Genomic DNA, 17,109 nt, shown 5'->3' on the forward strand with positions numbered 1-17,109 from the left:
TGAAAGGCAGAGTTAGACAGTGATAGAGAGAGACAGAGAAAAAGTTCTTCCTTCCACTGGTTCAGCCCCCAAATGGCTGCTACAGCCAGCGCGCTGTGCCGATCTGAAGCCAGAAGACAGGTGCTTGCTCCTGGTCTCCCATGCGGGTGCAGGGCCCAAGCACTTGGGCCATCCTCCACTGCCTTCCCGGGCCACAGCAGAGAGCTGGACTGGGAGAGGAGCAACTGGGACAGAACCAGCGTCCCAACCGGGACTAGAACCTGGAGTGCCGGCGCCACAGGTGGAGGATTAGCCTAGTGAGCCGCAGCGCCAGCCTAGTGCAGTTTTTTTTTTTTTTTTTAATGTTTCTGGTTGCATCAGTGAGATGACAAAGTAGTAACTATCATATAGAACATAGGAAAAGTGAGGATAGCAATAAGTAAATATCCATTTTTATAAGTATTATGAGTTAGGAAAAAATAATCAAGTGCCCTAACCAGGAGTCCACACACTATTCTGTGAGACACACAAATCAACAGCTGGGAAGACAATTTGTCTGTTATTGAGTCCAAGAAAATTTGTCACAGGAACATCGAAGACATGGTCAGGCTATTGCAGTCTTAATTGATGTCACTGTGGGATGCAATTAGACATCAAGTCGTGGGACAGGTGTTTGGCACAGCAATTAAGGAGCCACTTGGGACGCCTGCATCCTGTACTGTGCTTCCCAATTTGAGTCCTAAGTGCAAGCTACTCCTCTTCGATCCAGCTTCCTGCTAATGCTCATTCCAGGATGTAGTAGGTGATTACTGCAGACATTCCTGCACCCCTGGGGGTCCCTAACGGAGTTCTTGGTTTTTGGCTTCAGTTCTTCAGGCCAAGCCCTGGCTGCTGAGGGCATTTGGGAAATGAACTGGTGGTTACAATGTACTCTCTCTTTCTCTCTACTCTCTCTGTCTGGGTCTCTACTCCCTGTACTTCAAAGAAAAAGAAAATAATCATATAAATAAACGTGAATTGCCAAAAAATTCCAGGAAAACACAAAACTTGAAGTCATGTGCTTAGTTTGCATCAACACCACACTGAACATAACCCGGTATACTTGGCAGAAGACAATGCATTCTCCCCAGTAAAACAAACAGCTGTAGTTTAACAAACGCCCACCAAATTTTTACACATACTGTTTCAACGACATTTGGCAATCTTTGACTTTAAACATTCATGAGTACTATAAACATGGCAGCACATAAAACATCACAAAGAAGCAATCTGATTCAGAGATAGGAACTACTAGTCACAGCCTTTTCTTTCTTATTTTAAATGGTTAATGTACTTATATAATTAAAGATTGTCTACCAGGAAACCGGAAGTTATGAAACTTCAGCTTATGGGATTTTTTTGAGCTAGAAACAAAATTTCTAGGAGGGTTGCAGGTGGGAGGGAAGTTATGGGAGGGGGGAAGCCATTGTAATCCATAAGCTGTACTTTGCAAATTTATATTCATTAAATAAAAGTTTAATAAATGAAAAGAAAATAATGAAAGTGAAAACAAAATGGCCAGGTAGTGACAACAGCATTGCGATGGCAAAGGAAATTGTTGAAAAGTTGGAAGATGGGTGGAAACAGCTATCTAGATAGAAGAGAGAGAGCATGAGAAGCAAAATCCTGAAGGTAAGGAATACAAAACATGATGTGACAAAGTCTGCTGCATGTTTCTACAGTAATACAGATTTTAAGCAAGAGAATGAGATTGGGCCAGTCTTCGAGCCAATAGTGAGAAAAGAGAGCATTTGAAACTATAAACTGAGCTTGTCTCCAGAAAACAATAGAAAAATTGAAATCACTGTGTTTTAGAACGAAGATAATCATAGAGGAGCACCTTGAAGAATTAAAGGATGACAAAAGGAAATAAAAATAGAAACTTGATAATCATGGCAGGCACCACTGCTCAATAGGCTAACCCTCCGACTTGCGGTGCCGGCACACAGGGTTCTAGTCCCAGTCGGGGCACCGGATTCTGTCCCGGTTGCCCCTCTTCCAGGCCAGCTCTCTGCTGTGACCTGGGAGTGCAGTGGAGGATGGCCCGAGTGATTGGGCCCTGCACCCCATGGGAGACCAGGAGAAGCACCTGGCTCCTGCCTTCAGATCAGTGAGGTGCGCTGGCTGCAGTGCGCTGGCAGCGGTGGCCATTGGAGGGTGAACCAATGGCAAAAGGAAGACCTTTCTCTCTGTCTCTCTCACTGTCTACTCTGCCTGTCAAAAAAAAAAAAAAAGAAATTTGATAATCATGAATATAAATCGTTAAATAGATGCCTATGTTTGGGGTCAGAAATAATATAATATGCTAATAAAATAATGACATATATTATTTGAGTTTAATTGTATGTAATGGTATTAAATTACCCCAACATTTTCTTAATAATATTTCTTATATTTTCTTGGCCGGTGCCGTGGCTTAACAGGCTAATCCTCCGCCTTGCGGCGCCAGCACCCTGGGTTCTAGTCCCGGTCAGGGCGCCGGATTCTATACCGGTTGCCCCTCTTCCAGGCCAGCTCTCTGCTATGGCCCGGGAAGGCAGTGGAGGATGGCCCAAGTGCTTGGGCCCTGCACCCGCATGGGAGACCAGGAGAAGCACTTGGCTCCTGGCTTCGGATCAGCAAGATGCGCCAGCCGCAGCGGCCATTGGAGGGTGAACCAACGGCAAAGGAAGACCTTTCTCTCTGTCTCTCTCTCTCACTATCCACTATGCCTGTCAAAAAAAAAAATAATAATATTTCTTATATGTCCATGTGGCCCTTGGTAGAAAAAGAATTTTTCCATTCCTGAAGCATATTGCCAATAATAAGTACAAATCAACCAATTAGTTAAACAGTCATTAACTTGGAGAAAATTTATTAAACTGTTGAGGATAAGAAACCTATGGGGGATATCCATTGGCACATGAGTTAAGATGCCATTTGGGATATCCATAACCCACATCAAAGTGTATTGGTTCGAATGCTGGCTTCAGTTCTCTCTTTTGCCTTTCTTTCTCTCTCTGTGTAACTCTAATTTTCAAAAAAAAAGAAGTATATATTTTTAAAAGTAAAAAAAAAAAAAAAGACCCATAACCAACTACAAGAGTGAAGCTGAAATTTAAATTCTCCATCAAGGAAAATTCTGGACTCTCATGGCTTTACTACTGAGTTCTACAAAATAGTCAGCGAGGAAGTAACTCCTATACTCTCCAAACTATTCCAAAATATTGAACAGGATGGAAGTCTACTAACACATTTTATGATGACAGCATCACTATGAAATCAAAACCAAAGATATGACATGGAAACTGCAGACACATAACCCTAATGAATATAGTCTGACTGGATTATTTCAAAATTCTTGTCCTCAAGGTCAGGAATTCTTTCTTGCACTTGGTCTATTGTTATTCAAGCTCTCAATCATATATTTTATTTTGCTGATTGAAGATTGCAGATTTAAATTTTCTATTTGAATCTTCTTTTTTGTTTGTTTGTTTGTTTTTTAAAGGATTTTTATGCTATATTTAAAAACCACAAAATAAAAAAGGGATAGACCAACACATATCACAGAAGTCTTTCCGAGAGCCTCAGCATCCGACAGGCACGAAGGCTTTCACCATCGCGTCTCCTCCGCTCAGTCTGCAGTTAGTTCAAGGATCCCTGGAGGTGACCTGCGCTCTGGTTCTGAAAATCAAACCTGCTCCGCCAAATCCAAAACCCTAAATTTATCCAAGTTGTAGAAACATGCTTTTACCACACGTCCACCAAAATACCTCCCATTCAGATCAACAACAGCTTTAATTGCTGACTCAACTCTCTCAAATTCTTAAAATATTCGTACTGCTTCATCATCAGGGGCACCACGAATTTCAAATATCACACATTTTCCAACTTTGCCATATTTTTCACATTCTTCCTTGGTTTCAACTTCCAAGTCTTTATCTACCTCTCCTGCACCAATCATGTACCTTAGTAGGACGACTTTAGTGGGACACTTAAGTATTTCAGTCAATGGATTTGAATCCGACTTGTTAGATGCATCCTGAGACTCACCCTTCTCCCTCGCGTCACCCACAATTATTTTGCCGCCTCACTTGCTGGTCTTCTCCACTGACGACGCAGTGCTCAGTCCCTGCTCATGTTTTCCCAGACCCTGGCCTTCCCGGAAGCCGTACTTCTGCATGATCTTATGTGCTACTGTGCCACCCATGTTAGCAAGGAAAGAGTTGCTAGGCCCAGTTGGAGATCTCGGTCTGTCCTGTTCTTCATACACTGGGGGAGGAATGGCAGCTTTGGAAAACTGGAATCGAGGTCTGGAGTCTTCTTCATAAGGAAAATCTCGGGGTAATTCTTTGTCTTTCTCTACAAGAGACGTAGGTGGGGCGATGGCAGCACCGCCCATACTTCTTTTCCTCCTCTCCCGCTCATAATCTTCATCTTCATCAGAATCTGGGTCAGGTCGCCTTGAAAACCCACTGGATTCATGTCTGTCTTTACGCCTCTTTTCCCTTTCCTCTATTTCCTTTTGTCTTTCCCGCTGTCTCTGTCGTTCCTCTCTTTGGTGCTTCACTACTTTCTCATAATCATTGGGAAACATAGGATCATATTCATCAGCTAAGGGAATCAGAACTTCTCCTGCAGAAAATCCACTGGGAACAGGGTCCTTTAGCCCAGCTGCTACATGTGGTGGTGTGTCCACAATTTGACGATCATCAGAGGAGCCACCTCGCTTCAGGTCGATGACTGGGGCAAGCACTGTACTTTGTTTTGTTCTTTGGCTCTTTGCTTGAGTGAGAGCTGCCTTCTTCACTTGAAGCTGAGACTGCAGAAGTTTGAAGTTTTTGGACCAGCCTTCTGTTTTTGAGTCACTGGTCTCCACTCCTAGCTCGTCGTACAAGGACATCTTTTCATTTTGATGCCAGCCCGCCGCGCCGACTTTGCCCATGAGCCACGACGGCGGCAGCGCGCAGCCGGGCCGCACTCGCTGGGAACCTGCAAACGCCAGCCCGCGGCCGCAGCCCACCCGCAACCCTATTTGAATCTTCTTAATGAGTTCTATCTCCTTAGTAATATTTTTATCCATGCCACTCACTGATTTCTCATTTATTTTATCTTTCTGTACACTCCTGCATGTTGTTGAGCTTCATTACTTTTGAGTTTCATTATTCGTAATTCTGTATCTGTCATTTCCTAGATATCCTTCAGTTCCAGATCTTGCTCTGGGGGAATATTGTGCTGTTTTGGAAGAATTATGCTACCGTGCTTCTTCATGTTTCCTGTGTCCCCACATTGATGTCTGCCCATCTGGTGTATTTTGTCATTCTTGTTTATGGATCTGGTTTTGTTGTAAATGAGTTTATGGTTTAGCTGAAATGTAGAGTATCACTTGGTTTTTTGTTTTGGCTTTGAGTCTAGGTGAGCCCAGGGGTGTAGTCTCTGAGTGATTTCTTTCGTCCTATTCGATGCCGGCTGTTTCTATAAGTGACATAGTGGATTTGCTTCCTGCAGTTCATAGGGATAGAAGTGTGGCTTTGGGATGAATAAGGGTCTCTGTGAGTGTCATTGATCCACACAGAGTTCAGTAGAGTTGGTTGGATGACTGTAGAATTCCATCTCAGCCAAAACACCAACGAGTGGGCCACTTGGTGATTTTTCCCAACTTGATGTGGAAAGATGGTGGCTCACAGACACCTCTGTCTTTTCTTGTCCTATAGAGTCCTTGTTGTTTTCTTTTTTCTTTTTCTTTTTCTTTTTCTTTTTTTTTTTTTTTCACTTCTGTTCCTGGTCACAGAGCAGAGGGTGGTTGCAGAAACAAGTTCTGTGGGTTCATTTCCTCAGCTCACTATAGAAATAAGAAGCCAAAAACAATTTGCACACAGGTAGAAATGTTTACTTGAAAAAAGCATCCAGTCTGAGAGGAGACCAGGCAGAGTGCCTGAGTGGGACACTGGTTTTGAGGAAGCGCCCAGGGTTTTAAGGCATTTCTGGGGCTGCCTATTGGATAGGGAGTTTCACACACTGTATGTGTTTGGCTTGGAGCTCATGAAGACATTGGGGTCTCTTGGAGACACCATATCTCCTTAGGGGCTCAGCTCCCTCTTCTGCTAGTTCTGGGTGGAATATTGCAACTAACTTTAAGATGTGATTTAAAACTACAAGATCACACATGCAGCACAGTAAGTTATTAGTGGGGGAGACGCCAGTCAGTCTGGAGACAAGCTTTCCAGCCACAGCTGACAGCATGTGTATGAAGGACATTCTGCCTATGTCTGAGGGCCCCAAAGACCCCCAGCCCCACTGGACAGTATAATTTTCCAAAATTCTCTATCAGTCAGACCCTTGGAAAGGAAGTTTTTCCTTTGTTCTTTTTCACAGCTTAGAGCAGCTTAAGGCAGTGTGTCTACAATTATTCTGCCATCTTGGATTTCCTTAAAAAGATGGAAATTAAAGGAATTTATTTACACAACTCTTCAGGGGTCCAGAAGGAAGCAAGAAGTAATCCCATGTCAGGCATGTAGACTCCTCCCACCTGCATTCCACTCTGCTTGGCTCTGTGTAGCTGACTGTGGTTGAGGAGCACCTGTTTCTGACCTGGATTCTGACACAACAGGAAGGTTTCCTACAAATGACTCAGCCTCATGGGAACCATACAGTTTATAGTAGTCAAATCCAATATAATCAGTCAGCTCCATGTTCGCCAAGCAGAGACACTAAGCACATTCGCTGTCCAGGCTGGGTTTTTTATGCTGTAATAATAAGTCCTTTCCAAATGGATTTCAAACTTAAGCATCATCCCAAACAAATGTGTTTCCCCCATAATTATAACTCTAAAAAAATAGTGTTTCTGTGCAGTAGGGAGGAAGGCCCTTGTATGTCAAAGTTCAGTATCTGGTAAGGTTCTGGAAAAGGGGTTTGGCATTTAAAGCCTCAAGTAAATGACCTGATTAGAGAGAAGAAGATGGGGAAAATAGAGTGTCAAGAGAAATGAAAACTAGAGAGAAAACATGCAAAAAGGAATCCGTTTTGAAGGAAAAGCAGAACTTTCCATAAAGAGAAAATCAAAGAATCAAAGTCAATGGGGAAGCCTTCAGGACAGAAAGCTGCGTCTAACAAAAGCGAGTAAGTCAAAACATGAGCAATGGGAAGAGATGCGTTTTTTCATGTTTAACATCTTTAGAATTCATGAAGTAAAATGAAATGAACATCAAGATAGCTCAACTGATGATACGTTGGAATAATTTTGAAGGGGAAAATTTTTATTAGATAACTTAGAAACAAATAATTAGCAAGTACTGATAAATAAAAGATACACCATGGACAGCTTGCTGGGATATTAAAAACAAAAGAGATTTGCTTCTGGAACCTGCATTTGTGGGCTTTATGATTCACAGACATTCTCAGTAATTTACATTTGAAGTGCAACCTACCAAACTGGAACAAAATGAGGACTCTGTAGTTTCCTTTGATTTTTTTTTCGTTTCCATGTAGAAAAGGAAGACACTTTCATCATTTCATGCAGATTTAAAGCTAAGGTCAGCGAAATAATTTAACCAATGCACATAAAGTTAGCAAATTGAATGTTAGTATTTTCAAAATATATAAAATATGTGCAGATATTCTGATATTCTTTATTTTATTTTTTTAATTTTTGACAGGCAGAGTGGACAGTGAGAGAGAGAAAGAGAGAAAGGTCTTCCTTTGCCATTGGTTCAGCCTCTAATGGCCGCCGCGGCCGGCGAGCTGCAGCCTGCGCACCGTGCTGATCCGAAGGCAGGAGTCAGGTGCTTCTCCTGGTCTCCCATGCGGGTGCAGGGCCCAAGGACTTGGGCCATCCTCCACTGCCTTCCCGGGCCACAGCAGAGAGCTGGCCTGGAAGAGGGGCAACTGGGACAGAATCTGGCGCCCCAACCGGGACTAGAACCCTGTGTGCCAGTGCCGCAAGGCAGAGGATTAGCCTGTTGAGCCACGGCACCGGCCCTGATATTCTTTTGAGAACAAAATAGACACTTATACTTTGCAATGTCTCTATCTTTTGAGTAAATAAGCCCAACTCACAAACAGTTTTGTGTCTATGATCACTCTATTAGGCCACAGTTAGTCACAACGTCAGTGTTTATTTTTCAATCACACATCCATTTCATTAAGTAATCAGCCAAATGACTCCTGAGAATAGACGGTGTGCTTGAAGTATTCTGGTCAAAGTATGTATAGGAAACATAGCCTGGCCTCATTAAATTTAAAAGTGCAGCTCTGGCAAAGTCTAGCGTCCAGCAATTTTTGGAAACTTGTGAAGAAATTGTATGCTGTGTTAAGCAGATTGTATGTACGGACCAACACGAATGTTTTCTCTGAGTCATTTAAGCACATGTATGCAAAGATGTTGGTTGCAGAGGTGTGCGCACACACACACAATTCTTTACATGCGTGTACAACCATTGCCTGAATTGGGAAATGAGACAGAATCAGTAAATAAAAGGGAAATGTAATTACAGAAGAGTGACAGTTGTCATTACTTTCCCTCAGGACCCTGGGACTGTTTTCAGACGGCATTACCGAGGGTGGTATGCGTCTTTCAACGTTCCATTCTTTGAGTTCTAAGCGGATATGTCTAATTTTGACAAATATTCTTCTCATTTTAAAATCGTCCATTCCTGCCCATTTTCTCCTGCTTGTTTTTCTGTAAATTTGGTGATTAGATATTTGATCTCTAATACTGAGTGCTAATTTTTCTTATATTTCTAAGACATATTTTATCTCAGTTTTTTCCTCATCCAGCTCTCCTGTATGGAGAATTTTGTATAAATATTTTGTTCTGAACATTGCCATGCTGATAAATACTTAACTATCAGCTCTGTAGCCAAATGCATGCATGTTGATATGCACGCATGTTTAATGCAATTTTAATGACATAAATGATGTGTAACATTCAGCTTACCCATAGTAAAAAATCAAAAATTCCCAATTTAAATTCCAAATCACAACAGATCCTCTAAAAGAGCTTGGACTGTATTTTTTTAATTGTGTCCACCTTACCAGTCCAATTTGCAAAATGATTTTCTAATAGGAATGCTGCCTAATGAATTCATTTAGTTTAATGAGAAACACCAAAGTGAAACAACAAAGACATGATGGGAACTTCATTCAGTCAGCAATGGTATGAGCAACTTCTTTGTTGATTTGAGCAATGCTTTTCAAATATTGGGAGCAAAATTCCTTGATTTCTCATGCTTTATTGATGTCAAAAAATGACAATTTCTAACATAATTCACATTTTCAATATTTTATAATTTTAGGAAAATAATAATTTCACAAAATTATAAATGAAATGTATTGTGTTTGGTGATTTCTGGGCTACCGCTAGTTCCACCAGGTACAACTTCAAGCTATCAGCTTGAGATTTCTGAATGGGGAGGCAGAAAGAGATAAATTATAGCTTGCTATTAATAGTATTTTCAGCCATAGAAGATGGCCCAAGTGCTTGGGCCCCTGCACCCGCAGGGGAGACCAGGGAGAAGCACCTGTCTCCTGGCTTTGGATCAGCATAGCTCCTGCCATTGCGGCCATTTGGGGAGTAAACCAATGGAAGAAAGACCTTCCTGTCTCTCCTTCTCACTCTCTGTAACTCTAACTCTCAAATAAATAAATAAAATCTTAAAAAATAGTATTTTCAGTCTACTGAAATGATATATATAAATAACACCAAAAGCACAGGTAGAAAAGTGAACTATAATAATTAGGAAGAAATGAGTTTGGTATATAATTTGTCTTCTTAAATATAATTTGCTTAACAGTAACTTAATTTGTGTTTAATCAAAGCTCACAAAATTTCATGAATAAGAAGTGGCTCTCATGCGTGGGACAGCTGATTCCGGTACAATACTGATGTCACTTTTTTTTTTTAAATTTCCCATTTTTTTAAACAACATTTGCATTCTAAAAGCTCTTGGATCATTTCCAAATGTTTCTTTATGATGGAAATATTTGTGTTTTTATTAAATTTATGCAACATGATGTTAAACTTTTTATCATGGAAAAAATTTTTTCTGGTTCTTGTTTTTGTTCCTCTTTAATCTAGATGGTGTTTTGATACAATTTAAATCTTGGTGGTCCTTATTAGTTTATCATCAAATATTTGAAGATTCTTGTGGGCCGAACAGAGCATAAAAAGAGGCAAAATTTGGAAGGATATGGGGCATACAGTGGGCTGATTATCAGGGTTCTGTGTCAGGTGAGGAGGCAGCAATTGTCATACGACAATTCCTAAATTTGTGTGCTGCTCAATTCTCCACATTACCCAGTGGCTAAAATAGTTACATACATTTATGTGTTTTCATTTATAATATTTTATTCTATTGATATTTAATGTCACCTTCCTTTTAATTTTTGGGTGTGTGCCCCTTTAAAGACATGACTTCCATTTATTAAGACTCCAAAGGAGATAAAAACAAACACGTGCCTTCCATCTGCATGTTTAACAAAAAATGTGCAATTTATCTTCTCTTTACCCTGAATTTGTCAACTCTGCTCCATTGAAATTGTTTTGGCTTATTGTCAGAGGCCACCAATAAAGGATTGGTTACTTTAAGGCTGCCACAAAACACACCAAACACCAGAGTAAGGGAAATCTGACAGACCAGAGGGAAGGGGCAAAGAGGGAAAAAGAGGGAGAAGGAGAGCTTAAGAGAGAGATCAAGAGAGAGAGAGAGAGAGAGAGACTGAGAGAAAGGAGAGAGATTGAGAGACAGTGAGACAGAGAGATTGAGAGAGAGACAGAGAGAGGGAGAGAGATCAGGACAGGGAGACAAAGAGAGCCATGTGTTCAGGAACAGGTCCTTTAAAACTTTACTGGGGGAGTGGGCAGGGAAATAGGAGCAGCAAATCCTATTAGGATGGGGGTGGGGTTGACACTGGTGGTTGAGCCATGTGGCCACCTGGCTTCCAGCAATGGTGGCAGGAGTTAGAGTCTAGGATGGTTTTGGGGTGTAGATCACACTAAAGATAAGACTGTGCCATTTTACTAACAGTTACCAAATCTACCAAATACCTCTTCACCTCTAGTTTCCTCAAACTTTTCATAATATTTGGGGTAACTGAATTTCTCCTTCTTGAAATATTTATTCTGAGATTGTTGAAAAAAATATATATTTATTTATTAGGCAGAGAGACGGAGAGAGACAGGGAGAGGAAGGGAGCAAAATAGAGAGACTGTCTACCAACTGGGTCACTCCCCAAATGCTCATGAATGTCAGAGCTGGGCCAACCTGAACCCAAATTCAGGAATTCCATCCCGGTTTTCCATGTGGGTGGCAGAAGTCCAAGTATTTAGTCCTTTGTCAGCTGCTTTAACGGGAACATTATCAGGAAATTGTATTGGAAACGGAAGAACTTGAACTCAAATCACAGCCTGGTACAGCATGCTGATGTTGCAAGCATCAACATTGCTGACTGCACCAAAGCACTGGCCTTGACTAGGTGACTTAAAAAATTTTGTGATAGTTTTTTGCCTATTTTTTTTTTCCTTCAAAGAAAAGTCTGTCTCCCCCTTTTTATTCTCTGAAAATATAGATCACACCATTAAAGTACAATAGTGATGACTCTTACCTCTGCCACTCCATATCACCTCTTTAAGCTCTAAACTTGCTTAGTGTTTCCAAATTGTACAACTTGATATGCTGCACTACACTTTTATCACTTATTTACCCTTGTCCCAGCCAGTGGTGTTCACTTCTCTAAACAAAGCCTGAGAATCAATCTGGATTCCTCTCTGTCTGTGTTGTCCACATTCAGTTCATCAGCTCTATGTCTCCAAACATATAGATCAAGGGCGCCCAACTCTAACTTGGACTTCCACAAGATGTTGTTAAACATTTCTCATGTTTCCCTTTGTCTCCTATACACACAATTCATCTCTTTCACAATAGCACATGTGATCCTAAGGTGGACATGCCTGTATGGATCAGCTTTATTGATCCAAGAAAAGTAGCTCCATAACTCATCTTCCCACTCACTCAGTTTTCCAGAATCCTCATTCTGTCCCCTAAACCTGTCACAGTATGAACCTTAAGTATTCTTCATGTGTGTTTTTGCTACTTTCTTTGTATTCTTTCTCTATTTTGTCATTGTTAGAATTTATATACTCATTTTACCTGTCAAGTTTAAGGTCATTTAATCATAGACACTATTATTTTATATATTTATTTATTTGAAAGGCAGAGTTACATAGAGAGGAGAGGCAGAGGGAGAAAGAGCAATCTTCCATCCACTGGTTCACTTTCCAGATGGCTGCAAAGGCCTGAGCTGTGCCGCTCCAAAGCCAAGAGCCAGGAGCTTCTTCTGGGTCTGCCACACAGTTACTGGGGCCCAAGAACTTGGCTCATCTTCCACCACTTTCCCAGGCCATAGCAGAGAGCTGTATTTGAAGTGGAGCAGCCAGGACTTGAACTGGTGCCCATATGGGATGCTGGTATTGCATGTGGTAGCTTTACCCGCTATGCCACAGTGCCAGCCCCAATCATAGACACTATTCTCAACTCCTGTCTACAATTTATCGCTTCATATCATCCATCATAACTTACAGTAATCATTTTTAAAAAGTGATATTTCAAGAGTTTTCTTCCATTTACAAGTTCATGAAACAGTGGGTCATAGAAGAAATCAAAAGGGAAATCAAAAATATTTGAAATGAATGAAGAAGACAAAACAACATGCCAAAACTTGTGGGATACAGTAAAAACAGTGTTAAAGGGGTTTATAGCAATTTGTGTCTACATCAAGAAATTGGAGGGGATCAAATAAAGGAGCTGTCAGTGTATCTACTGGAACCAGAAAAGCAACAACAATCCAAACAGAAAGAGAGCATTTGATAAAATACAATACTCTTTCATAATTAATACCTTAAAAAATTGGATATAGAAGGAAAAGTCCACAAAATAATCATGGAAATTTATAACAAACACACAGCTAGCATTTTCTTGAATGGGGGAAGCATTGGAAGGATTTCCACTAAGATCAAGAACCAGACAAGGATACCCACTTGTACAATTGCTATTCAATATTGTCCTAGAAGTTTTAGCCAGAGACTTTAGGAAAGGAAAAGAAATCAAAGAGAAACAAATTGGAAATGAAGAAATCAAATGATTCCTATTTGCAAATGACATGTTTCTTTATGTAGGGTAACCAAAAGACTCCACTAAGAGACTACTGGGACTCATAGGAGTTTAGTAAAGTGGCAGGGTACAAAATGAACATACAAAGATCAATAGCCTTTGTACACACAGACAACAACATGGCTGGGAAAGAACTTCTAAGATCAATTTCATTCACAATGAGTAAAAAAAGGTAAATATTTTGGAATATATTTAACCAAGTGATTGGAAGATCTCTACCATGACACTTGCAAAAATTAAAGAAAGAAATAGAAGACAGGAAAAATGGGAAAATCTTCCATGCTCATGGAATGGAAGAATTAATATAAAAAATGTCCATACTACTGAAAGCAATTTACAGATTCAATATAATCTCAGTCAAAATACCAGCAACGTTCTTCTCAGATCTAGAAAAAAATCAATGCAAATATTCGTATGGAAACACAAGAGACAACAAATAGGTAAAGGAATCTTATACAACAAAAATAAAGCTAGAAGCATTACATTACAAGATTTCAAGACATACTACAGGACATTCATAACCAAAAGAGCCTATACCATTAAAAATATTAGATGTGTAGGCCAATGGGCTATAATAGAAACTCCAGAAATCAATTCACACATCTACAATGAACTAATCTTTGACAAAGGAGCTAAATCAATCCCTGAATAAAGGACAGTCTCTTAAGAAAATGGTGGTGGGAAAATTTTATCTCTGCATGCAGAAACATGAAACAAGAACTCTACTTTACACCTTATATAAAAAGAAACTCAAAATAGATCAATGATATAAATCTACGACCTCACACCATCAACTTACTAGAGAAGAACGTTGGGGGAAACTCTGAAAGACATTAACATAGGCAAAGAATTCTTGTAAAAGTAAGAGAAGCACAGGAAGTTAAAGCCAATACTGACAAGTGGTATTACATCAGCTAAGAAGCTTTTGCACAACAAAAGAAACACTCAGCAAAGTGAAGAGGAACCAACAGAATGTGAAAAAAAATATTTGAAAACCATGCAACTGATAAAGGATTAATATCCAGATTTTATATGAGCTCAAGAAACTCAGCAACAGCAAAACTAATAATCCAGTTAACAAATGGGCAAAGGACTTGAACAGGCATCACTTAAAGAGGAAATGTAAATGGTCGAAAGGCACATGAGAAAATGTTCAGGATCACTAGCAATAAGGGAAATACAAATCAAAATCACAATGAAGTTTTACTTCACCCCAGTTAGAATGGCCCTCAAACAGAAATAAACAAACAATAAATGCAGCCAAGGATGTGGGGAAACAGGTACCCTAATCCACTGTTGGTAGGAATGTAAACATAGTGCAGCCATGTGGAAGAAGGTATTCAATAGCACAGGAAACTGAAAATAAATATATTGTATCACCCAGCCATCCCACTCTTGGGAGTTTACCCAAAGGAAATGAAATCAGCACATGAAAGTGTATCTGTACCCATATGTTTCTTGATGTTTAACTCACAATAGCTAAGATATGGAATCAACTCAGATGTCCATAAACTGATGACTGGATAAAGAAATTTTACATATATATATATATATATATATATATATATATATATATATACTATAGAATAATACCCATAAAATGATAATAATAACAAAATCCTATTTTTGTAACAGAATGAATGCAACTAGAACTCAGAAAGAAATGCAATATGTTTTCCCTGATTTGTGGTAACTAATAGAGCTCAAAAAATATAATGTATATTTGATATTTATTTGCAGCCCTTGTCTATACACTTGAGGAAAAGTATTTTTTCATACTATTTGTTGAACTCTTTATTTAGTGTAGGAATAATCTTATTAGTATACAGGAAACTGACAAGAGACCATTAAAAACTAAGAGAGAGAATAAGATAGGAAGGAGGAGGACATGTGGGAACATGGAGGTGAGGAAGGATATACTGGGAAGTGTCACTATGTTCATAAATTTGTATATATGAAAAACATGAAATTTATTTGCCTTAAATACAATTTAAAAAAATAAAAAAATGATTATGAAGGTAGGAACATTTTTTGCCCCTTCTATCTTTAATTACTTAACACTTCACTGTGTAACTCATAATAAGTGTTCATGAAATATTAGTCAATTTAATGAATTATAACACTAATTGCTTTCTCATAGATGGATATGATATTTAATACTGTATTTTATATTTTGGCACTTATAAAATATTTCATGTGATTGTAATAGCTATATATTGATATGCCACTTCTTGTGAACCTTTATGTAGTGAGAAGAATCAGTAATAATATCATGTGTTAAATATTACTTGGGTTTTCAGAAATCGGTGCTGTGTTGAATGTTTCATTGGTCCTGCAGCCATAATCAGATTCCAACACTATTAAGAACAGATTTACAGTTGTATATATTGTGCCTATACAGGAAAAATAAAGAAAAACATGATCTTTGAAGAATTGGCCAGTCCCATCCAAGTCCAGGGTGTGTTATTGATTATTGTCTCTAGAAGAAGTTATCATTGTTTCCTTTCTCAAAGACACGTCAGTGGTGTTCACAGACTTAAATCTTCCAGTTTTCTTTCTTCGTCTGTCACTCTGAAAATCCATGGTAATTGCTACTTAGAGGCATCCATTTGAATCTCATGCATCAATTTGGGATGTGATTTATAGAATATTTCATCACTGACTGAATCTAATAATCTATCAAGATTATCCAATTATTTTTCATCATTCCCAGCCTCTGTATAGTAAATGAATTTCATTGTTGTTTACACATCAATAAGCATTTTATATTTTTTTACTCATTCGCTGTCTAATACAATTTCAGGGTAAAAGAACAGTGTCTAAGAGTGGATAACACAGAGACTTTAGAGCTGAGCTGATTTCTGAACTCTTAACTTTGATTTTAATAGTTTAGGATTTTACAAGATTGGGGCAGGAAAAATCTATGGTGCAAGGATCAAACTATGGCCCAAGTGCCAAATTCATTCCACTGCATATAGAAAACATTTTATCAGAAAACTTTCTACGGCATTTCTTTCCCTGTTCTCTGTGACTGCCAATTCACTACAACAGCAGAGTTAAGTAGCTGACACCAAATCTGCATGTCTTGAAACAAATAAAATACCTACTATGTGATCCTTTGCAGGAAGTGTTTGTTCAATCCCAGTTTATAATAAAGGCCCATGGAGCAAGGTTTTGGCACAGCAATTAAGACATTGCTTGGGACACACACTTCTCTCATCACAGTGCCTGGGTTTGAGTCAACTCTGATCTGGATTCCAGTTTCCACTCTCCTTTCCTCCCCTGCTCCCATTTAAACCAGCTCTCTGATATGACAACTTAGCCATGCCATGATGCCCACCATGGAACAAAGTTTCCTTAACGCAAGGCGTAACAAATCAATGTGCTTCTTTTGTGTGTAAGGGTGATCTAAGGTGTCTTCCTATCTGAAATGAAGTTTTAACTACATCACATAGAGCGAGGATGGCAGAAGTGTCCTCTGAAAATCATCAGGTAACAGCTTGGAGCCAGCAGCCCTGTATTCAGACATTAGTGTTTTACACTCGGCAGACACTGACTTAACAGAAATGTACTAAGACTTGGTGATTCACAGTGTTTATTTTTGCTTTCTGCAGACTGACTATTTTATCAAGTCTCAGCTTATTCTTGGCTGAACCATGTTTTCTCTGACGAGCGTTGGATGCCTCTAGGAGATTAAAATGATTTTATATAGAACATACTGGTGTTTTGATGCCCTTAAGAAAGGAAGATGCAGACGTGAACAACCTTAAAGGTCGTTGTCCAAATCAGCTTTTCTCGCCCCTTCTTTCCTGCAGGAAGAAAATCAGTCATGTCTACACAAATCCCAGTTCTATTAACCTTTCACTACTGCTGAGGCATGGTTGTACTAAGGTCCCTAACATTATATATGTCAGAAATTGGCTGGCGTGTCCTTTATAATTCTCTC

General features: G+C 39.4%; 1 pseudogene; it reads right to left on the reverse strand.

Moving 5' to 3' along the window:
• Positions 1–3,557: 3,557 nt before the first annotated feature.
• On the reverse strand, positions 3,558–5,022 carry LOC133765728 (splicing factor 45-like; annotated as a pseudogene).
• Between the last annotated feature and the right edge of the window lie 12,087 nt (positions 5,023–17,109).

Source organism: Lepus europaeus, chromosome 8 (assembly GCF_033115175.1).
Source record: "Lepus europaeus isolate LE1 chromosome 8, mLepTim1.pri, whole genome shotgun sequence".
NCBI lineage: Eukaryota > Metazoa > Chordata > Mammalia > Lagomorpha > Leporidae > Lepus > Lepus europaeus.